Source organism: Pyxicephalus adspersus, chromosome 2 (genome assembly GCF_032062135.1).
Source record: "Pyxicephalus adspersus chromosome 2, UCB_Pads_2.0, whole genome shotgun sequence".
Taxonomy (NCBI): Eukaryota; Metazoa; Chordata; class Amphibia; order Anura; family Pyxicephalidae; genus Pyxicephalus; species Pyxicephalus adspersus.
Genome location: NC_092859.1, coordinates 86,058,128 through 86,082,662, shown reverse-complemented (window position 1 = coordinate 86,082,662; position 24,535 = coordinate 86,058,128). Strand labels below are relative to the sequence as shown.

General features: G+C 38.4%; 1 protein-coding gene across 1 annotated transcript in view; it reads right to left on the bottom strand.

Annotated features, from left to right (window-relative positions):
• The window catches only part of RAP1B (RAP1B, member of RAS oncogene family), a 44,773-nt gene extending 20,568 nt beyond the window's left edge, over positions 1 to 24,205 (bottom strand). Inside the window, exon 1 of the mRNA XM_072401329.1 lies at positions 24,048 to 24,205. The gene's annotated coding sequence lies outside the window, so the exon portion shown is untranslated. The remainder of the gene's footprint in view (positions 1 to 24,047) is intronic.
• Between the last annotated feature and the right edge of the window lie 330 nt (positions 24,206 to 24,535).

The window sequence follows — 24,535 nt, the reverse complement described above, 5'->3', positions numbered from 1 at the left end:
TAAAGGGGAACAAAAGTCCCACTCTGAACTTTAGCAGTTCAGGCAGGCTGTTATTGCAAAAAGGGACAGGCAATGTACTTTCTGCAAAAACGTTGTTACTGGCTTGATTGCCGACCAGCGGCTGGCAACACTCTGTGATGGAACAGGAATAGGTGAGTAATTGCGGGTTTAGTTCTGCTTTAAACACTGACTAAAGGAATGCAGAATATTAAGATAAGGTCCAAATAATATAAGAGGATCCTGCTGCCACTTGAGTAAAAAATGTTAGATTTAGGCTACTTTGTACCCATTCTTCTTTAAAAGCTAAATGTTAATCAAACAGTAACTTGCCCGGTATTAACTAGTAAATATTACAGGATTGTCCTGTTTGCATCTGTAGGAACCAGAGATTATTTCTGTGGGCATCTGCAGCTCTTACAAAATAGATCCTAGAGCCCGCTCATAATAGAGCATTAAAAAAAAGCTGGGAGGTTTCGTTTCTGCAGTGCACCACATTGCTTTTATGCTCAATAGCCCCCCAAAACGCACCCTTCCAGCATACTGAATGACAACAACCTACCATAAATATTTGCACACTTTTGTAATATACCATTTGCTGTGCATTGGGCTGTTCATTTAAATGAATAGTCTGCCCTAATGCAATGCACAAGATGTAAGCGATTTGAAAAAAATGCACTAATTGGCCCTTAAGCCACATTTGCAGTTACTTTAGGTTGTGTTACACATAGCTTCTGTTAATATTCTGGGCAGGAAACTCTGCTATGAGAAGCAATGTCAAAATATTTGCTTTGTTTTTTTTAATGCTTCAGGCGGTGCCTAGTAAGCTTTTGGACATGCTAATGTCATTTTGGTCAGTTGGTGGCGGTGAGAATAGGTTGAAAGTTGTTTAAAAAAACGTATATAATTAAATCTACCATAAAACAAAGATAAAAATGTGTGACAACTGACTGCAAGCAAATATAAATGCAGTTGTAATAACTACACAATCACATTTAGCTTCCTGCATGTCAGATATCAGAATGGATAACTAACAGTACTTAACAACTCTCTGTTCATATCAGCCTGACACCATCAGGGAGAAAAGTTTCACCCTTGTACACAGAAAGCATAGCCTATAAAAGAGTAAGTATCTTTCCCCAGTCTGTTTTTGTTCCCAAAAAAGGACAATATTGTGGGGATTACAACCTTCACCACAAAGTGCACTCACCTCTCCTTGCTCCATCTGGCTGCTGGCTTCCTCACCTGGTCCTCTTTCAGGTTCAGGATCTGTGACCATCTTGATTAGCCAGGCTGGAATTATGTATTTCCCCATGGGAAGGTAGAAGCATGCCGGGATCGTGCACTCAGCTGCGCTTGCAAGTAAATTTATTTAAATGCTTAAAGGACATAGTCTGTCCTTTCTGCAATAAAAAAAAGTTCAGCTGGAAGAATAAACTATTTTTATTTACCTGTCCCACCGGCCTGACAGCCAAACTTTGCTTCTGCAATTGACACATGTCCCGTTATCCAGGCTTGTTTCCCACCTGTGCATGGTTAGTGTTAGGACAATTGAGAATTATTTCCTTTCTTTACAGGCTAAGCCTGCAATAAAGAAAACTAATACAAACATCACATATCAGGTGTTGAGAAGTGCATGTACAGTTGCTGCACATCCACAATTCTCAGCTTAATTTACACTAAATAAAAGTCTGTTCTATTGGTTAATTGACTGACAAATCATTTACAGTGTGCTTTCAAAATGCACTAAAACGTGCGTAGAATGTGCTTGCACAGCTTCATGTCAAACAATATTCTGTCACAGGCCAATAGTCAAACCTGGCAGAAGTGTAGCAGCAAACCTATTTTTTGCTTGAATAAATCTTTCTTAATATGTGACTGCTATATTTCTGCTAGCGCTGGAATATATAATACCATTTGGCAGATCTTAAATGTTCTAATTTAGCTGTAAACATCTGGACCCCATACTTGGGGAGTGAATTCTCTTACATCCAACAGTAATTTTATCATACCAAGTTGTTAGTAAATTGTATGCACTTGGTTGGAAACACTCAATTTTCACCTGGCCCAATTACCACAGAATCCACAAAAACAATGTGAATGTGTAGTGCAGCACTTTCTATTAAACTATTACTTCTGTTGTTTGGAAAGTTGATATAACAAATAGCACCCTGGACAAAAAAAGGAATATAACAGACGAACCAAAATATGGTTACCGAGGAAGTCCTAAACCCCAGTTACCATATTTTCAGCCAAGCAGTCTCAGAGAGGTTGCACTCTGAAATAGCATGACATGTAGCAGTTTTAATATAAAAAGTTCATATAGTCCATAGAAAGGCACATACACTATTCATTCAACAAAAAATGAAACTAGGCAAGCAACAAGCTTTACATTTTTTTCAATTTTAGATACAAAAGAAATAGATACAGGTTCTGGTTTAGGTACTTAGCTGTAAACAGTTCCTAAATTCCAGGATGCCTACTGATCTGATTAAAAAAAGTGCCAATAATGATCTGCTCACCTTAGATGATTTTTTATGGACTCAAAGAATTACAGGAGTGTAGAAGGCAGGCCACGAGTGCCACCAAGAAGATGAGGTAATTATTTGCAGTGAAGATCCGGTACCTGGAGATGTCTAATCTAAGGTTGGGGAATCATTTGAAGAAGCAAGAAACCCACTAAGTTTCCTTCAAAATACCAAAAAGCAAGTAAAACCAATTAGCGGTTAATATGTTATTCAACAAAAATTATAACTGTGATAAAATAAAAGTTTACTCCAATCTACTCTAAACTAAGTTTAAATGCAAAAAATTTGCAAACAGCCCTTTTTTTATTGCAGGAGACACATACAGTATGATGTCTCTTTTCCAGTAAGGGATTTTTACCTGCCTGTTTGGAATCTTTTCCAAAAATTACACAGAACCTATGCATACACAGTTGTTTGTTTACAAGGAGCAGGTCCAGGCACATAGCAAGCCTTTAAATGTATACTACCAAATAAAACATCCTATATAGGGAGTACCATTTACATTTTTTAACAACAGGTTGGATGGGGAAATAGATATCCTTCTCTAAAGCAGAACTTAAGCTCCACTCCAAAAATGTTTGATCATACAGGTCATTATTGCAGAAAGGGACAGGCCATGTCCCTTAAGCAATAATCCTTCTTACCTGCCTGATCTCATTGAAACTGTCAAAAACAGCTGAGCTGCGAATGCACATCTGGCCATTGGCTGCTAGCACACTCGGCAATCCCGTCTTCCCCTGTGCATGCGAAACTAAATGAACTCCCACGTGCATGTGCAAAAGTCATGCCACCCCAGCCCAACTAATCAGGATGACCAAAGACTGCAAGAAAGAATTGAAGAAGGGAGAGGATGGCAGCTCCCTGGGACAGAAAAGTGGCACGTAAATATTGGTATTTAGAGTGTTTAGTTCCACTTTAACTTTGTAGGTACATTTATTGTTTAGGACTGGCCAGTAATACTACATAAAGAACTTTCATACAAATAAACCTAAAAATTCAGTGTAATATTTCCTATAAACTGGTAATTTTACAAGATACTGTATGTCATAGATGCAGGTGTATTTATCTTTATCTTATATTTCTGTTTAAACATTGTTAAAAGATTTATTTATTAGAAGAATGAATACACTTTCTCTTGAAAATATATATTTTACACAAGACTTGAGATGGAATGACAAGCGAACTCTAAAGCTGCCTTCTGTGACCAGCCAACACCCAGCACTGCAGGAAACAAGCCCGTAGATTAAGAAAATAAGCTATATTTAAACGTGTCTCAGATTTCCGGTTTATGGTGCCTCAAAACTGATGTTTACAAACACTGAAGATTATTTATAACAACTATAAAACAGCATATAATGCTATCCAACTACTACTGTAACAAGTCCAAGGAGGGGAAAACAAGTTTATCTCGAGCAAAATAGTTTGACAAACTAAAGACGCAGGTTTCTACCGTGTTAAAACACTTTTGTAATATAATCCCAACTGACTGCATGTATTAATCAGCTGCTTACTGACAACAGATTACTTTCAAAACGTTATTTTATATTTGGAACTAAGCAACAAACATCCAGGGTGGTGCTGTGTGCTTTTTATATCCGAAGTATGAAAATGAAAAATCCGAAACCAACAAATACAGCAATCAGAAAGGCACTAATCCTGAACTAGATAAACATACTGATTACTTGTTAACATCAGTGGATGATAAATCCATCACTGCACTGTTGACCTTTACATGCCACACATACAGTACACTTTCATCCTCATTTCTTGGCGTTTCAAAGAGAAAAAAGACTAAGCATCAAATGAAGGGTTCATACTGGTGAAATATCAAAAATCCCCTCCAGAAAAAAAAACAATACATATACCAAAATGTTTCAAGAAGGATCAAAATGACATACATGAACAGAAATCTATAACAGAAATAGACACTTTACAACTTTTATGATTCTACCAAAAGGCTCTTTTGTATGCAGGCAATCTGTGTCAATTAAAATTAAATACATTCTCTCTTTGTAGTTGGTGGTTATGGGACAATTCAAACATGGGGACAATCTTCAATTTTTGTGATAACATATTTGTATATTTGAATGTTGCCTGCTAACAGGATAATAATTACTTATTTCATAATAATTTGTGTTTTTCTCTTTGTTTGGAGCAGTCTACAGACAGAACAGGTTGCAAAAAACAAAAATAAAAGTCATTACTGATCTTCTTAGGTACAAATCTGGTATCAGTACAAGTGTTCCATGACGGTATTTAGTGATACACCATACCAGATTACTACTGACCGCCAAAAGAACTACGGCAGTCTTGCAGCAGGACACATCACTTTATAGCCAGGCAACCTGTCTGTTTAATGCTTGATACTAAAAATACCCGAATTGATCAACTATTGTTAGTGACAATTATTAACAGTAATGTTTGTATCTGAGCACAAGCATGTCAGCCTGCTCATACTAACTGGAAACAAATTATATTTATCTCACCAATTATTTAGCATAGATACTCCCTCTAGGGCAGCGGTTACCAAATGGTGGTCCGCGAGAAACTTTTGGTGGTCCGCCACTCTGGCCGATGGACCCCCGAACGGGGTCAGGAGAAGGACCCCGCTGGGGGGACGCACCAGCCACAGCCGCGGAACACGCCCCCGTACAAGTCCCAGGCTCAGGAAAGTGGGCAGGTTGTGTCCCTGAACACAAGCCGCCCACTCCCCTATTGCAGGCTCAGATCTGCGAGGGGAGAGTGGGCTGGGTTATGCAATGACGACATCACTATGAGGGATGTTTCTCCCCCTTTGACTGTGATTTTAGTGGTCTGCGGAACCAAAAAAAGTTGGCGACCACTGCTTTAAGCGGTAATACTTTGACAAAGTAATATAAATATGGTACAGGGATGAAATCCTGACTCAGACTATACCAGCAATTATCTTTTTTAGGAAGATAGTGCAATGACATCCTTAACCAATAAAATTGCCAGAATATTTGGCAGTCAGGTAAAACTGAACTTTTAGACCAGGTACACACTGACCAGGTTCACTTCTGATCCGCTTTAATGATCAGAAATAAAGTGACTCTGAAGGTAGATTAGCAGTCGACTAGCCATAAGCAACCCCCTTTTAAGTTTCTAATTGGACACGATGATAAGTAAATCAAAAGTACCCAAGTCATGTCATGTGTACCAATGATCAAATCCATTGAGAATTTAAAAAGGGTAGAATATTGTACATGTATTTTTAGTGTTTTGAACTACGGATAATTGATTGGAAATTTGGTTAGATTGGTCGTTTTAATGCACATTTGCAATAACTACCAAACAATTGTCTGCCAAGACGAAAGGTTGTGCTCATCTTGGACAAAAATGTCTACAGTGATCCCGACAATCCACCATAGCAGATTGAAGAATGACTGAACGGGAACAACCAAAGTGCATTCCTATGAAGTGGAGCACAGCAGGGTGCCACTCTCTTCTCCAAAGGAAAGAACATTGCTGTGTGTACAGCGCTCTTCATTAATCAATCACGAAAGATGTTTGCAGCGACAATCATCTGATGTCTGTACGAGGCTTTACTATACTGTTAATCTGTTCACCCAGTGTAAATGTTTTTTTTTTTTTTTTCAAGTGTGAAACAGCAACCATGGGTGACTGAGCATTGGTCACAAGTGCAAGAGTACCTGCTACTTGTATTTAGGAGTTACATGGCAAACTTACAATCCTCATCAACTGCTTTGTCACATTTAATTGTTCTAATGAAACCTTTAATGAATGACTGGAGGTATTTTCAATCATTTTTGGTAAAATTTGCCCCAAAAAAACAAACAAAAAATACGCAGGTAACACTAATCTGAATAGATCCGTTCATTCCTTCATTTGACAGAGGGCAGGAAGCCACAACATTTCCATGCAGTTTTCTGGGCGCTCAGCTCAATGCAGCGTCCAGGGGCTATTAGCCACCCCCACCGCCTCTATAGACTTGCATGGGCAGTGTTCAAGCCTAAAAAAGCTGGTACAGACGTTTGCCACTGCAGGTACACATGTTTTTAGCCGTTTTTTAATGCCTAGTTCCTTTTTATTTTTAACTAGGCTTTAAAATACACCTATACAAGCAGTTAAAAATGTCAGTATTGGCGTTTGCAAATGCTTGCAAAACCCAGACATTTTTGCCTGAAAACTAACCTGAACACCCAGCTGTGTAGAGTAGGTGTTTGGGGGAGGTATTGCTCCTGTATTTTACCGCAGGACTGAACAAGCGCTTATACTTTACTTTATTTTTACTTCAATTTAAAAAAAAAAATGATGGCTGCAGGTAACTAATTACTTCTGAATTTTTAGAATGTATAGTAAGCATTCGTGTCAATGACAATAAAATACCACCTTCATATAATTGTAAAAGATTTTCTTTATTCTCAACATCCTGTCTGTGGAACATAAAAAAAAACTGATCTAAAATTATTAAATCTAATGATGAGCGATCCAATTCACCAAAATCATTCAATATAAATCAGTGGTAAAGTTCAGATAGCGTATAAGTGCATAAGAAGGTTCACTCACATTTATATATATAATCCATCCATCAACCATCAGACTGCCTAAAAGTAAGCCTGTAAAACCTTATCCGTTTCTAAACATTTTATAGAAGTACAGTGGTTAGTTTGACTCTAAACAATCGTTAGATGCATGCATCTGACCTTTTAGGAAAATATTAACTATTTATTGTGCCAAGCTCCCTCCCACCTACCTAGCACCCTCCCTGATCTGTTAATGTAAAAGGCGGACTCGTTTACAAATAGAGGAAGTTATGAAATCGGGGTGGTGGTGTCAAAAGCAATTTTACAGCAAAAGTCATGATCTGCAGATAACGTCAGTTTCCTACATCTTCAGCTTTACTGAACATTTTGACATGCATTTTTGTCTTTTTATTTAAAATACTCAGACATTGCGTATTAGAAACAAGGGGCAGACAAACGGTAGGCTTTTTATTTAATTAGCTAAGTTTAGAACAGGGGAACCTTAAAGAGAACCTCTCACCATTACTAATACTTTAAAGCAGTGATAGATTGTTCTTTGGTAAATAACAAAAAATGTATTTACTTTCCTTTAAGTTGTATGGCAGTCCAGAACACCTTTGCAAGAGCTCACACATAAAGAATGTAATTAAAGACACTAATGATGTTACCTTCCACAAAGGCTAGATGCCAATGCCTTTGCATATTTTATGGTCAATAGGAAACACTGAACCACTGACAATAGTTCTTGTCCCCAACTGATTTTCACAACATTGTTCTTAAATGGAACAAAATCCATTTTCAAAAAAAAAAATGCAATTGCAATTTTTTAAAATACAGCAGCCATCTTCTTTCTTCTTTGGACATCTTGATTAGCCAGGACAGCATAGTGGCTGACATAACATATATTGGATTAATGAATATTACTATAATGAATACAATAAAGCTAGTTTTGCAGATAATACCTTTCTAATATGTGTTTTTTACAGATACCACCTATAACTATTCATATTCTGTGACTAGATTGGACCTAAACACAGAAAACAGAGCTGCGGCAAGCCACTATACTGTTTATAACAGTTTGACTTTTTTTCCACCTCAAAATATAAGTTTCATTTTCATCATATATACTCACACAGTTAGCCTCTCAGAACCTTAAATTGAAGCAATCTGAAATGAAATAAAAGATTTACTACTGAGGTCATAAAAGGACTTAATGGATGCGTTAATACTAGATTTTAGCTGAAACCAGTTTCTCCAATAGTGATTACATAATTAAAGGCTTCAAGTTTTATAAACAATGAATTGCTTGCCAGTAAATTGTTGATCATCCTCAGGCTGTCCATGGATAGGCAGCTGTGTCACCAAGAAGGGCGAGTGTTCAAACACCTGCTTATTTTTGGAATTTGGCTCTTCTTCAATTTCCTAATCACTCAACAGGTGTTTGTTGTACATGTGGAGCAACACATGCCCTTCTACCCATTCTTTGTGTATAAAATCAAACATTTTGACAGTCAAATTAACTAGATTTCACCCAGCAGGGAAGCTTTACAAGGCACAATTTAAGTAGGCACAGATCAAGCTTGATGAGTCCAATAGAAAGTCTTCTGTCAAATCTCTGCTGTCCAGTGATTCTTTCTAGGCTAAGCATACCTGGTGATCCTGCTATCACAGGCACTTCTTTTTATCAAGTGACAACAATCTTGTCACTTTCCCCCAACCAAGACACTACAAGTGGCTTGAGAAATTACAGAGATGTAACAAAGGACTAAAAAGAGGTGAAATTTTATTCAAATAAAATGATTAATGCTTGACACATAGTGCTTTAGCAATCTAAATGGAATGAAAGGGTCTATTAATATATATTTTTAAAAGATGCTTACAACTTTTACAAGAGATTCCATTCAGAAAATTGTTTGAATCTTCGAAGGAATCCTGTGTAAAAATATTATTATAACATGCAGCCTATTTTTAGGGTATGAAGCTTCAATTAGAGCCATTTCAGACTTGTGGCTGACAGCAGTGTTCTAGAGAATTGGAGAAGGTTGGGAAGCATTTTGTGTAAGTGTTTGCTTGTGGCTGAATTGGTGATTCGGTTACTGAAAAGGATGCGGTTACTGAAAAGGACAGGTTCTTTCCAGCCACCTGGTTGCTTTTCCTTCTCAAGGAGGAAAGACACCTCTACCAAATCATGACCAAGCAGTTAACAGATAACATGACCAATCATGTCAGCAGATAACAGCTGTGGGTGAACTGCAAGTCTGTAAAGGGCCTAACAGTTTTTGTCAAACTATGGTAACGCATTCTGCTGCAAGTTTGTAGTACAAAAACAAAGTTGAATAAAATGAGTAAAAAGCATGATGTCCAAGTTAAGAATTATTATTACTTGTGTGTGACCATCATATGGACATTCTGCTTGGGTACATACAGCATCCCTGTAATATATTTAATCTTTTATAACTCAACTTTTATTTTGCACAGTGGTTTTTGTATGGTTCAGAAAATGTGTTCTTAGAGAGGGGGTGACAAAGTAGCTGCATTAAAAAAGGAGGTCTCCTGGAGTTTTACATTTCATGGGAGTTTAATCTGGTTAAAATATAGATATACAGGAACTGAATTTAGGCATAACCAAAAACTAGACTACCACTGTAAGAGAATGGCAGAGGTGAGATAATACAAGATATCACTTTATCAGCAAAACGTAGAAAACAATATATGTCTGGTAAATCATATATATATTTACACACACAAAAGCTCTGTTCAAAATCATAATTTAAAAACTCTATGCAGTGCGTATCCTCAGAATTGAAAAATAGTAGCTGCATAACAGAGCGGGGGGTCATAGCTTCCTGAGCAGCCTGGATACCCTCTAATCATCAGAACCTGAATTCATTTCCTGCTGGCAGTTTTGCAGGTACATTTCAGTTACAAGTCAGTTCTGCATTAGTCTATGTACCGCTTACAAACATTAAAAGAAAATATAACAGGGTTTGAACAAGTTATATTTCCTTTTTTTTTTTTTTTTTTTTAAATTCTAACTTTAGCCTAAAACTACCTGATTGTTGCCAGAGACAATCGTGATCACACTTCTTGAGCGCAAATCATCTCAATCAGAGTTTCTCCAGAAGTTGCTAGGGGTTCCTTGTAAATTACAAATTTATGCCTCTCAGGTCAGTTACCACAGACATGAACGATTGTTGGCTATCTGTAAGGATGTCAATTCAGACCATTGGTCAAAGATGTATAACACAATGGCTGATTTCATAGGTTATAAAGGTAGGTGTGTGTGTGTGTGTGTTTCTGAATTATGTGGGTGTTTAAATTTACGCTAGATCTCAGTAACCAGTATTTTTTAACAGAGCACAAAAAATAATACACAAAATAATAATTTTAATTTTTTCACCTTCATTCTTTTTACTTTTTGCTCTCTGCAACAAAGCTCTGCCCGATACAGAATTAAGAGAGCTGACCCGAAAACAGAATCTACTACCCTGCTGGCCATTAGTTATATTAGTGAACACACTTCCCTAACATTATAAATACATTTGTTTTATCTGTGGTAATGGAAAGACAGCAAAATACATAGCAAACTTGGTTGTACTGGCCCCAGCTCACAAATTTCATCTGTGCTCAGACAGACTTACACATTTTTGAAAGCGATTTTAAATTAAGAAGTATCTGTTTTGCATACAAAATAGGAAAAAAAAATTGTAGGACTGCCTGAAAGTTCCCTAACCAAGAAAAAAATCCCATTAATATGATGCATACGTTGCTTCAGCTCTTAGCGGGTTAAGAAGACTGACCCTGCCATATATGGTCATGCACAGCCAAATTCCAAATTCCTCATCTTTACAGGCCTCCCATTCACCCCAAGCTCACACACATTCACTTAATGTCATGCTGAAATTCTAAGTATTCTTACTTTAAAGATTTCTAGGAAACGGAATCATGAAAGCAAGAATAAAGATTTGATAAAGATTTTAAAAAATCTGTGCTAAATCACAATAGGGCACTATTAAATAATAAATACTTCACTCAGCAAAACTGGATTCTTAAAACTTTTATCAGCCACTTTTAACTGAGTAACAGAGAGCTTGCTACTATAATTTCAATAAAAACTGGTGTAACGGAGACATGGCATTCATACACTGAAATAAACTATAATAGCCTATAGGTAGTATAAATCCCCACATCTTCAGTAAATACCTCAAGGAAATAGACACTTTAAGTGACATAATGTACTGTTCAGTAATAACAGTAATAAGAAAATAAAAACCAGTATGGCAACTACTACCGAACAGGCAAAACCCATTATAGTGGTGCTGAAGACTAATAGCCTATTATAACTGCATATGCTGCTATATATTTGGCCACATTTTCCAGCACAATTTTAATACATATTAGAGAAAATCCAATGTTATGAATGTATTGTGTGGCTGTTAAGTAAAAAGTCCTCAGCTTAAGGTATCATTACTAAAGTCAATATAAAAGGGTGCAGAGGAAAATGATCTAGATGGGGCGTCAGGCAACACTTTCATTCATCAGTCACAAAAATCTCCAGTGCGTAAAAGCCATAATGATCATGTAAGATAATCAATACATTGCACAATACTACTCTATCTTTTTATTAAAGGAAAAAGTAATGCATACAACTATTATGCTGAATCAGAATTCAGTATGTGGAGGGTCACCGGACAGGAAGTCAGTTAATTACAACAGTGCCAATATTTCACCAAGGTAATAAACAGGTTAGGACATTCTTCTTATCAATAGTCCACCCTACCCCCCAATAAAACACTTTCTCCCCCCTCACTCCAGCTTTAATAAAATAAAAGAAAGTGAAGTGTGTTTACAGAGTGTATGTGACTCTAAAAGGGATATCAGATCATGATCCGACTGCACAAATGTGGAATTCAGCAGACTGGCACATTCTAAGACTCAAACATTGGCAACTGGTCTGACCTATTTGCAAAGCTGTTGGTGAGGAGAGTATGCTGAGCCCCTGAAACCCAAGAATAAGCACAGTATATGCTTTTTGAATTTAGGAAATGGTGGGAAGAGACAACCCCAGTACATCCAACAATCCACCGTAGGTAACTCCCCATAGCTTATGACTGGGGCATCCTTTAATTATGGTGTTAGGGAGCATCACCCCCAGAGCACCCTGCAAATAACTGGTAAGGCTACGTACACATGTACAATAATTATCATTAGAAAAGATTATTTTCAACGATCGTATTGTGCACAATTCTGTACATGCTGTAACAATACGATTGTTCAAATATAATCCACCAATAATGTACACACACTAGATACAATCGTAGGAACCTTGTAGGAAGTGACATGTACTTCAGCAACATCCACAATCACTGAAAAGACTGTATACACAATAGATAGCGAATGAGCATCGCCCAATCAGATTTGTGGGGACTGTCATTCGTTTGCAGTTTGTTAGTCGTTCGTTTCAGTCGTGAGTCAAGCCCATCAGCACACAATAGTGTCCAGTCTGCATTTGTCTGCTTAAAAACCTGTCAGATTTTTACTATAAAGTCGGTCATAACTGTAAAAGCCTTGTAAAGACATTCAAAGGTTGACAGAAGATTGTCATTGGAAACGATCTTCCATGATCTTTTACAGTGACAGATGAATGTATGAGCGAGGTACACATGGAATCATTCTGTTCGATTTGGAAGAGGGGCAGAGGATGAGCAAGTGAAACCCCACTGTGCATTTATGTGGAAGGGAGCACAGTGGGGTTTGGCTTGGGATTGTTCCCAATCAGTCGCTCGTTAATCTGCCATGGCAGCTTGATGAACAACATTGTGAGGCCGCTATACAAATGCAGTTTTTTGGCTGAGATGAGCACGATTGTTTGTCTTGGGCAACTATTATCTGATGTGTGCACATAGCTCAAGAGTGCTGTAAAAGCATAAGCAAATCTGTAGAATTTAAAACCTCACACTCAGGATGCCCCTGTTTTCTGGCAATCATATGGCTTATTATTACAGATTTCAATTCATGACCTAAAATTAGACCTTCTTACAATAGATATCAATGTCTCTCAGTAATGCATTGAAAATATGCTAAATGCTAATAGTCTGACTGTAATGCTGATTCAATGGCTTCAGTGACTTCATTTGTTGCATGCTTTTTCCAGATCAAAGGCTCAGAAAACACTGAAAGCAAGTTTTTAAACTCACGAAACTGTCCAGCATGATAGAAGTTGACACCAGTTAGATTTTCCTCATTAAGTGCACTCATCTCTAGTACTTTATTACAGCACCACAAAGAAGATCCTGAGAATTCTCTCATGGATAAGACACCAGCAAATAAACTGGTATTACTTATGAACAGTATTTTCCCAGTAAATTCTGCATTACTTTTGGACAGCGCCCATTCACAGAAGACAACAATGCTATAAATAAAACTGCATGAGAGTTCATGCAGTAAGAGAAAATTCTGTGAGTAGTGTGGAACATAAATCAACCCTCCCCATCCCCATTTCCTGCTCCCAGTGGGGAATGTGTGTGTATTCTACTAGATGGGACCAAAACAACTGAGAAGATACAATAATTCCTTACACTGGGGAGGACATTATGAGGAGCAGACAGAATACCTGTTCTATGTATAACATTTTCCAGTGATATCCGTTATATCTGTAAAATCTCTCCAAAGTGAGATGGTGGAATAGTGGATGATTTCTACTCTACTCAGGTTCTTGTAACAACTAGAGTATCTGGATTTTCTCTCATTTTCAGTACTAGTTAATATAGTCATCAGGTTAAAAAAATAAAAAAAGGAGTGAACGTTTACAGCATTTTCACAGAAAGCAATACAAACGGAGGTATTATTTCCTCACCACAAAAAAACATCAATGGAAAAAAAAAAAAAAAATGTAAGGCATTTAATGCTTTATCTATGGCCTATGCTGTTGCTCACCGATATCCATAGAACTTTTTAGACCCTTTTTAGATTTCTGGTCTACCATCATGTACTGTAGTTCCTCCCACCAATGAAATGTACACCTAGAAGTTTCATAGTGAGAAGATTGTTCAAGCAGTGGTTTCTCAGCAATACATCAGCAGGGCAGACATCACAACAGGAAAACAATAAATACCTTAAAGAAACACACCAGGAGTACTGCACGTTAACATGAGTTAAATATTATAATATAAATAAGTGAAAATAATAGAGAAGCCAGAGAGCATATCTATAATCTGGGCCGGGGCAATCCAACACACAGACCATGGGGCCTCCTTTTCCATACTACAGGTACAGGCTATGCAGAGTTGAAGTGCTGTGCTGGATTCTAAAACGCTCTGCGCATTCCACAACCCAGCACCCAGAATTATGGCAGCAATGCCTGTTATGCAGAGTGCTCTATCCAACAAGCAAAGTGTAATTCTGGTAAAGCAATTTATATTTCGATGTTAATAATATCTAATGAATCGGTTTCAAATACTCCTTGATTCAAATGTTGCCTTCCACATGACTCATGCAGACAACTATGGACCACAGGTTATTTTAGGTTGTACATCACTGCTCTGGGATAGGGCTTCTAATCATAGTAAATGTAATTAAAGGCCTGAACAGAATTTCCATGACACTATTTTAAAGCTTATCCATGGTCTTTTTAATTATAAATTTTTGTAAATTGGTTTAGAGTAAGGTAAATGAACCTGTGACACAATTTAAAAACAACTTGCACACCTTGTAATTATTTATGCCATTATTCTCATGTTACCTAAAGGCTACACAGTCACGGTAACACAGTTTATGGCTATCTTGGGTGTGTGTTTTATACCATAAGAAGCTCTATAAGGAGTCTCTATCAGTTGTTTAGATTTGCAGACTGAAGGATTTTTGCAGAGCCTGCATATGTAACTATAGTTACCTCCAGGTATATATTGTATTTACATATTAAGCACAGGAATAGGTTTAAAAACATTAACACATTTGAAAAATTATATGTATAAAATGTTCATATTTCACGCATATGACTATAGTTCCTCAATCTCACTTCACCCTTCATTCTACCATATGTAACAGTAAGTAAGAATGACAGCTGCCATTGCTTTGTGTTTTATGCCGTATGACCCCTCACTCATCCAGTAGCACCGGATGAAAAAAAAAAAAATATATATATATATATATATATATATATATATATATACACATACACATATACACACATATATACATACACACACACACACATGGTGAAAAAGTGTCCTTTTCTTCTGGCAGTAGGTAGGTTGTAAATTCTGAAGATTGCTGGTACCACATAATGACATGGTCCAAACATCTGAAGAAATCACCTAGGAGTCAAGGGCAGCCTGTTTATATGCTCCCATTGGGCAGATCTTTCATGCTCTGGAATATAAAAGGAACAGTAGCAACACACAAAGAAACACTGTTTCTTTTTGCTTTAGCAAAGGTTGGGCACCAGATTTTTTAAATGTTATGCCTCCACTGAAGCTGGATTTTTAATGCACAAGATCCAGAGCCATCATCCTTTTCTTGCTTCACGACTTAAACAAACCTGAGACTTTTTGCATCACTGAGCAAGTAGAAGTATGCAGATCAGCAACAATAGACAATAAGGCAGGAGTTTTTATCTTAATATATTCTGGATTAGTGAATGAGTGGCAGCAAATAAGGCTGACCCTTATTTATATTATGTGCCTTATACCAGGTTTATGGAAAAATAAAACTTCATGAAGGTATGAAGTGCAGTCTACTAAAAGTGTCCGCAGCGGCTTGTAAAACCTTACTGTGATGACCGAATGCTAAATTATGTTACGACAAATGCTATGCATCCTCAATTCTTCAGCACGTTTGTTGTCCACCTAGGCAGCTCTTCATAGTAATTGACTAAAGAAAAAGGATGAGCGAGGAAGCCCTTTGCTAAAGAAGACTGCAAAACGTAAAATTACAAAAAAGCATGAACAGGCAAAAGATGCCCACACTTACTGTTCTACCTTGTGAAAAAATCTACGGTGTGCTTTATGCATACTAATTCAAAGGCCATGTCAGGATCTTTGATCACCCCCCAGAAATATAATCATGTTAAGCATGTATCCAAGCAATCAAATTTGTCACCAGTTTAATTTTTAATCCTTTCTTTTTGTTGCTAATCTGTGAATAACCCTTATGTTTTTCTGTTGGTTGTTCTAAGAACTACCCAACTTTGTCCACAAGGGCTTATTACTTCACCACTCATTTGACTTCAGTGCAGAAGATGATTTTGGCCAGAGAGAAACATTTGGTCATCCTAAGGAGCTAAATAAGCAGTTGCGTTGCAGAGTTTTAGCATAGATCTTTTTATGAGGGATGGGGTAGTAAACTCATGACAAACACGGCTGATTCAAAACTGTGCATGATGTAAAATATTATAATATTTATATGTATAATATTTAAGAAAACTGAGACTTAGAAACAAATATATCAAGATATAGTGTGCTGAATTTTAATTTCAAATAGAGGTTAAGCTTGGCCCTGCCTCCTCTACAGCTATCCTATTATTGGTCATCACAGCAAACAAACAACTGTTCAGATCATGTGCCAGAGCCAAATCAACTTCTGGATCTATTCACTGAAAGTAACTTCTGCGTATGAATAGTTTCATCATTTGCCTACTCTGAACTGAACTGGTTTGTAAAAGGTTTGTGGTAATTTATTAAATGAAAATTATATTTCAATTCAGGTTTCGTCTTTCACATTTACCTACAGAAAGCCATCTAGCACAAGTTTGCATAGCATTTTATTTCTATATTAAATGCTTATGTTTTAGGAGTAGATAAAAATTCAAAATGAAAATTGTATCATAGATGTCAACAAAAAAAATCAAATGCTGGCAGAGTGACAGTTTCAACTCCCTTCATAGCAGTGAGGAGGTTGCAGCTGCTTTACACCACTATGGTATTAGAAAATTGTAAATGCTGCTGTTACCATGAAAACAAAACCAAAAAAGAAGTGGTGTTATAAGGAAGGGAAGGTGTTTCTATGAAGGAACCCAGCACATATAATAATAAATAAGATCTTGGACACACAACAAATTATAAAATATTTTAACACAGGTGAACCAAAGAAGTTGAAAATATTGTGACTGTCAGACTTGTGTAGGATTATGAAGTACAAATATCCTCAGCAATATTGAGAATTATAGCAAGCAACCACTTCCAGTAAAAAAATAAATTGTGTAACAACAGCTGTTAAGCAGGGAGGTTCACATTGAATTACAGTGCTCCCTGTAGTGACAAATCAGCAAGATGTCTAGAAAACAATAAAAAATATGGAATGTAAAACTGACTAAAAATAAAACTTGCCTTCATGAGCAATGCATTACAAAATCTTGAGGCAATTTATTTAAATTAAAGGGTTGCCCAAGTACAGCACAAAAATGTTAATAGGCCCTAAATGTTCAGAGGTCATTTCCAAATTTCAAGCATAATTATTTTATAAACTGTCTATCATTTTATCATGATTAAATCATCATGATAAAAGTGAATAGTCTATTAGAAAATAAAATAGGAAAACCAGATTTTGATGCATCTAAAGTTTCAGTCCAGAGATTTCCTTGTAGTATTGTTATTCAATTCTTCCGAAGTTGTTTTGGACCCACCCCAATGCAAGACTGGACAGTATAATGAGAAAATGCAGTAATGAGCCCTTCTATCACTTTGCGCTCTTCCTATCAGCATGCTTCTTGAAAGCACATGAAATGATTAGCTTTCTTTGCTGCTTCTTCTTTCCACACTCCAGCCCTGCTGTGCAAAGGTCTGAAAAAGATTGATACCAGTTCCAATTCCCACATTGCTTTCATTTATAAGAAAGATTCATTGGTTTACAAAGCTGCAGTTGTCATTTGTTTCTCTTATGTCTGCCTGGAGTTCAGTTTTAAAGCATACAACCACCACAACACCCATTTGGAAAATAATTTGAGTCGATTCAAACCCTGATTGGACCTTGACTGACTGCTTGGACCTCAGAATATTAGCTTGGAGAGGTTCAGATATTCTGATAACACAATATAGAGGAATAATGAATATAAATACTAATATGCAGACCTCCTTTAGATTTTATATTTTACTCCACATTAGTGCTATCCTGGGCAGCGGTATGAGCCAGGGACCCTCCAGAGTTAAGGACCCACAAATCTGCTCTGATTTGATAACTATATACGGCCATAGCATATCTACAGTCTATGTATTGCATCCTTTGCATATGTATTGCATACATATGCCAGATTTGATGAGGTGAAAATGTGTAGAGACCGACCACTAAACAGGGTTAATGTGGGCGTGGTCTGCGCGGGTGTCGCACAGCACCAGGGTGACATGAGGGATTCCCTCACATCCCTCCCCCTGAATGCACAGAGTACGGTGTCTGTGCATTCTTGGAATCAGAGTGGGCGTGGCCTGCACAGCACACACCCACTATAATGACGTAGGGCAGGGGTGTCAAACTCTGGCTCGGGGGCCACATCTGGCCAACATCCTTTTTTTTGGCCCCCAATGGAATCCTAAATATGAACTGTAGCTGGCCCGTCATTGCATTGAAGTAGCGCAGCTACTACAATTCCTGACATCACTCGCATCTATAGACCAGCGGGCTCTGTGCCTATGCGTGGCCCCGCATTGAACTGTTTTATAGAGTCAAATAATGCCGGAAATTTTAGTAGCAGCGCTATTTTAAATGAAGAGGGAGTTTCAGCGGGCCACTAATTTAGCCCTGCATTGGCCGCGTCTGACATCTCTAGCACGTCCCCTCAGCTGTACTTTACTTTGCTACTCCAAGGCATGGACTTGCATTGTTGGATTTTCATAGAAGAATATTGTTATTATTGTCAGCCTGTGCAAAAAGGTTACTATTGAAATTTTACTCAGAAGGCTACAAACAGAAAAAGGGCATAGGATTTTTTCCTCAAGAAAATAAAAAAAAAATTATCTTTCTTCATAATAGGCTTGTTCCAGATTGAATGTAAAGCAAAACCTCTTTGTTTCCATATGAAAAGGGTTTATATCCAATAAGAAGAAAACACTTCCTTTATTTTTTCAATAAATTTTAAGGTTGGCCTGCAACTTTTTTAATTTTGGCCCTCTGTGTATTTGAGTTGACACCCCTGACGTAGGGGGATTTCCTGTGATGACAGAGGCTGCGGCCCGTGGAAATCTGAACACGGGCCTTCTGGGCCAGACTTTGGACATGCTTGCTCTAAAAAATTGAATATGACAAATCCCAAACATCATAGCTATTCCTCTGCCAGATATTTTGTAATACACAGGATAAACCAGGGGAATGAAAAGGTTAAATTCCAAACTTTCTGTTGGACTCTGGACCCCTTGCTACTTCTCCAGCTCTGTTCTACTGACCTCTAGTTTACCATCCTGATTGCTCTGTACAACAAATCACTCAAGTTTTCCTTGTACACACTAAAAAATCCTTGCAAACCATAGTATGGGAAAGTGTTTGGTGAGAGGGTTTCAAATTAAAGGGATAATGTCACCAACAGTAAACTGAATGCAAAAGCAATCACTTTAAATGATTGACTACTAGAGAATTGACTACTCCAGAAACTGTCAATTCCCTAGCACAGCCCCTCCCTTACGGCATGGCATAGCCCTCTTCTTGTTCTGGGAGTTTCTAATTACTGGCTGATATATAGCTTCTTTTCCCTGCCATTCACCCCCTAAAGGTAGTCCGTTAGGGTTCCGGCCTAACGCTCCCCAGGTCGATCCAGCCTAATCCTTCCCGGCTGGCAGGGGTCAGCAACCCGTGGCTCTTGAGCCTCCTTGTTATGCCTTCCTTCCTTATTTACTGCGGCCGGCGTTAACACTTCCACCAGCAGGGTAAGGGGACATTCCCTCTCCTCCATATGCATTGCTAAGGAGAGGGATTTCCCTTCAGGGGTGTTCCTGGTGGGGGCGGAGCCATTAGCGCGGGACCCCAGAGAGAGTCTGGTCAGTGTGCCGTCTTGATCTCCCAAAATGGCCTAGTAGCCAAAAAAGTTTGCTGACTCCTGCCCTAAATAAACAAATATGTAGCTGTAGTGGGAGAAGCAATATACAGTGTCACAGCTCTTAGTCTGTTCAAATCTAGGGAGAGGCTTTAAAACGTAAATGCACACATACTCTTAAGGGAAGTTTTTTCGCTGAAAAGAATGGCCTGGCAACAGGGTCTCTTTCAGCCAAATGTAATATATTTTATTCAACCTCTATTTATACAGAATATTTATTGGATTACATTTTTTGTGTAGGATTTTAAGTATTTCCAAAGACAGGCTGTGTGCTTGCAAGCAGGTCATGCAAGCAAATATCTTGTTGGAGCAGATTACAGGTACGTATAACCTATATTCATCTTGAATAGCATAGAGAGCTGGAGGCAAGAGTGTTTAGTGTACTTATCCTTTTAAGCAGAACTAAACCTCTCCATGCTCCATCGCCAGCATCTTCTACTGGGACGAGGGTCCTCAGTAACCTTGACTGGCCTAAATAGTCAGTACTAGGCTCATGTATTCATTACCAGCACCCAGGTATGCAGGAACTGTACATCCCCTATATTTCTCTCAGAGAGGTTTCCTTTAAGGCAACAACTACAATCCTAATTTTCTTTCTGCTGGGCTACTGTATAGACTTGTAAATCAGTCAACAGTTTTTACCCCCTAAAATGAAAATATAAATATCTTTATTAAAATATTTTTTGATTTTGGATCATATTTTGGGCACTAGCAGAGCGATTCCTGAGAAGCGTGTACTGGTATAGTTACCACTCCTTAATCCAGTCATCAGATCTCCTGCATTCAGCCGCCCCCTGCCTGCCTACCTGTGTGCCCCCTCTGCTGCTAGCCCCATCATTCAGCTTTGTAGTTTCCACTCCTGGCTGCCATTTTTCCAAATTACTCATTCAGGCTCATTGTGGATATAAAGCTCTGTAAAGACATCAGATGGATGTCAGATTACTGTCACTGGAAACTATTTTTTTCTTGATAGTTTCCAGTGACAGATGAACAAACAAGCGCTGCACACGCAGCACTGTTTTGTTCTATAAAGACTGGAGGATAAGTGAGCGGCACCCTGCTGTGCTTTCCTCCATATGGAAGCACAGCAGTCGTTCCTCAATATGCCAGGGATGACTGATGAACCATGTTGGAGAACCTCTGTACCAAGCTAGATTTTTACCCGAGACGGGCACAACTATTCATCTTTGGATGGCAACAATCATCTGACGTGCGTATGTAGCTTTAGGCAGAATGAGCCATTCAGGATGTCGCCAGCTAAGAGCTTAAATACCAACTAGTACACTGAAAATAGGGGCACACAGCATAGGAAATCATGATAACTGAATGAAGGAAACCCATCAGCTGAAATAAGGAAATATTTAAATATAATAAGAAGAGATAAGTAAATATAATGATCTCCAGTCAAACTCCTTTAAATGTAAACAATGGGAGGCCTAGCTTACTGATTTAGGCTATGTACACATGTGGAATTATTATTATTATTATTATTAAAAATAAACATGATTTTTATAGATCCAACATATTACGCAGCGCTATACATTAAAAAGGGGTCGCAAATGACAGAGGAATACTGACAGTGAAACAGGAGGAGAGGACCCTGCCCCCAAGAGCTTACATTTTAAAAGGTGAGGGAATATTTGTCTGATAATCGTTAACAAAAAAAGTGAACAACGACTGGCCAACAACGCTGAAGAACGAGGAATGTCGCTGGAAAGAATGACAGTCCCCACGAATCTGATTGGGCAACAATCGGTTGCTATCTATTGTATATACAGTCTTTTCAGTGATCGTGGATGTTGCTGCAGTGCACATCACTTTCTGTATTGTTCAAACGATTGTTTCTAGTGTGTGTACAATATTGGTGGATTATATTTGATAGTTCAAAAAAATCGTGAATAATCGTTGATCAGTCGTTAATTGTTCGTTTTCAAATAATAATTATTGCTTGTGTATACATAGCCAAATAAATGAATGGAATGACATCAAACTGTACCGTGCATTATCAGAAAACACAACTCTATATGTACATCGTGTAAATAAATGGACACAGAACCTGGCTTTGAGTACCCAAGATATCAGAAGACATCAGCTGGATCAGGCGACTTCCTAATGCCTGTGAGAGCCTTAAGACATTGTTGGCCAGCTATGGACAGCTGAATGAATTTAATATAGAAAATCATAGATTCCAGATGACTAGAAAACTTATTTTTGATAAGCCAACATTTTTTATGTAAAAAATGTAAGATAAAATGATAAAGAATTGTAAAATAATTCAAGCAAGCATAAATACAAATATTTGTTCCATATCAATGAAAGAACAGAAGCAACTGGTTTTGCCTATGAGCCAGCCAAGCAACATTTTCAGAAGCCCCCATACTGCACGTATGACAGGTTTACTTTAACAAATTGTTTATGCAACTGAACATATTCCATCATAACACAAACATGAATTGTAGACTGACATTTGTTTAAACCACTATTGTTACCAATTGCCTTTCCTCCCTTTATATCAGTAAATTAGCCTTATCAAGTGATGATTGTGCAAAAGCAATCAGGGCACACAAACTTAAAGAGAAACTTCTAAATAAAGAAAAATTGCTGGTCTGGATAATTTAAGCTTTGGGTAAAAATCCAGAGAAACAGAATATCTCTTCCTTCCCTTTGCAGGCCACAGAGGGGAGGAGGTATTTTACACACAAACCTCTTCCTGTGCAGAGTTTAGGTGGAGCTCATGTCTCTAACAATATTTAGGCTCCAGTGTATAAATAGCTGAATCCTGGAACATTATTCAACAAAATACGCAAAGAACAATGATGTGTAATTGTATGCAACAACTGGACTGCTTTCTGTATTTCAGAAGACCAACCAAAGGCAATAAGCATAGCCCCAATTTTCTCCAGTACGCTGAAAAGATCTAATATATCGAACGGATTACTGTGTAATATGATTTGAAGATGTTCTTCGTTTTACAAGTAGGTCAGAAGGTTTAAAGCTTTAACAAAGGATCTTTATTTTAGGCTTGTGACTGTAATTTTCAAATCTCACATTAACAAAAAAAAATATAGAAGATATATAAAGATCAGTACACTGCAGTGTGAGCTCTATAAATGTAGTACATATAAAGGCACCTTGCTTGCATGTTAGATTTTGCATCTGGCTGCAATGAATGCGCCCCAGGCAATGAAGCAGTTAATGAAGCAGCCCAGTGTCAAGCAAGGGTTGCATAAGCCAATCAGGGCTTAGGGTCAGCCACTGCCTGCATCAGTTCCTGCAGCAGAAGACATCTTCCATTACAGGAACTTTAAAAGGGAAGCTACAAGCAGGGAAGAAGCCACTCCAGATTCCATGATTAGCACAGCTTGCTGTTTCTTTGCATGCAAAGCCTAAAGTTGTCCTGATCACCTTGATTTCCACATCTCAGTCCCTGCTGCCAATGCAGATGTGTAATACAATCAGCAGAATACATTGTTCCTGGAGTAGCAGCAGAAGAGTTGCTCCTTGTCACAAAGGCTGATTGCAGATGACAGGACAGTAAGTCTGGGCACTGCACACACATATATATATATATATATATATATATATATATACACACACACATATATATATATATATATATATACACACACACATATATATATATATATATATATACACACACACATATATATATATATATATATATATATATATATGAAGAATGCAGTGCCATGGCAAACACTGCAAGTATGCAGAAAATGGCAAGCATTGCTGTGACTTCCAGGAGTGCCCATCCCCTGTATGTCCTCAGTCATGTCTTCCTCTGGCTATTGTCTCCTCACACTGAGGTGTTCCCTGCACCCACAACGGGTTCGCAGCCCAGCATCACCCTACCAAGGAGCAGCCGGCCTCTATAGTGCAGTGCCTGGGCCCATCCCTTCATTCTCCACAGCCCGTGCCCAAACAACACCCGGCGGGCCTCTCCGCCTCTATACGTGTGAAGGCATCTCTCGGTCCACTCACCCTGCTGTCCTCCCTCTCCTGAATGGGCCCCGGCGCTGCCTGGGATCCCCGCCGCCTCCCGCTTGTCCTCCTCCGCTCGGGACACACAGCGCCACCAGCCCAACCTGGGTGAGGCTCCAGCTCTCTCCCCGTGACGTCACCGCGTCTCGCTTGTCCCGTGCGCGTTCCCGCAGCTCTGCTATGAAGAGGTGACCCGTCCCTGATCGTGCGCGTGCACTGTGCGCGCCCTATTGGCAATGAGGGGACTGTGAGGCGCGCTCAGGAGTGCCGGGAAGTTTAACCCTTTCACTTCTAGGGGTGGGGCCCGGTGCAGCTCTCTCTCATGGTGTCCTAGTGTGTTCTTCTTTCATATATAAAATGACTGCTAGGTGCATTTAGCATCTTAAAGGAACAATAGCAGACAGGAATATCTAAACCTACAACTTTCCTTTTATCTAGGAGCCGATAGGTGAAGGCTAAACCTGCTGTCAGGGGTTGCTTTCTGTGTG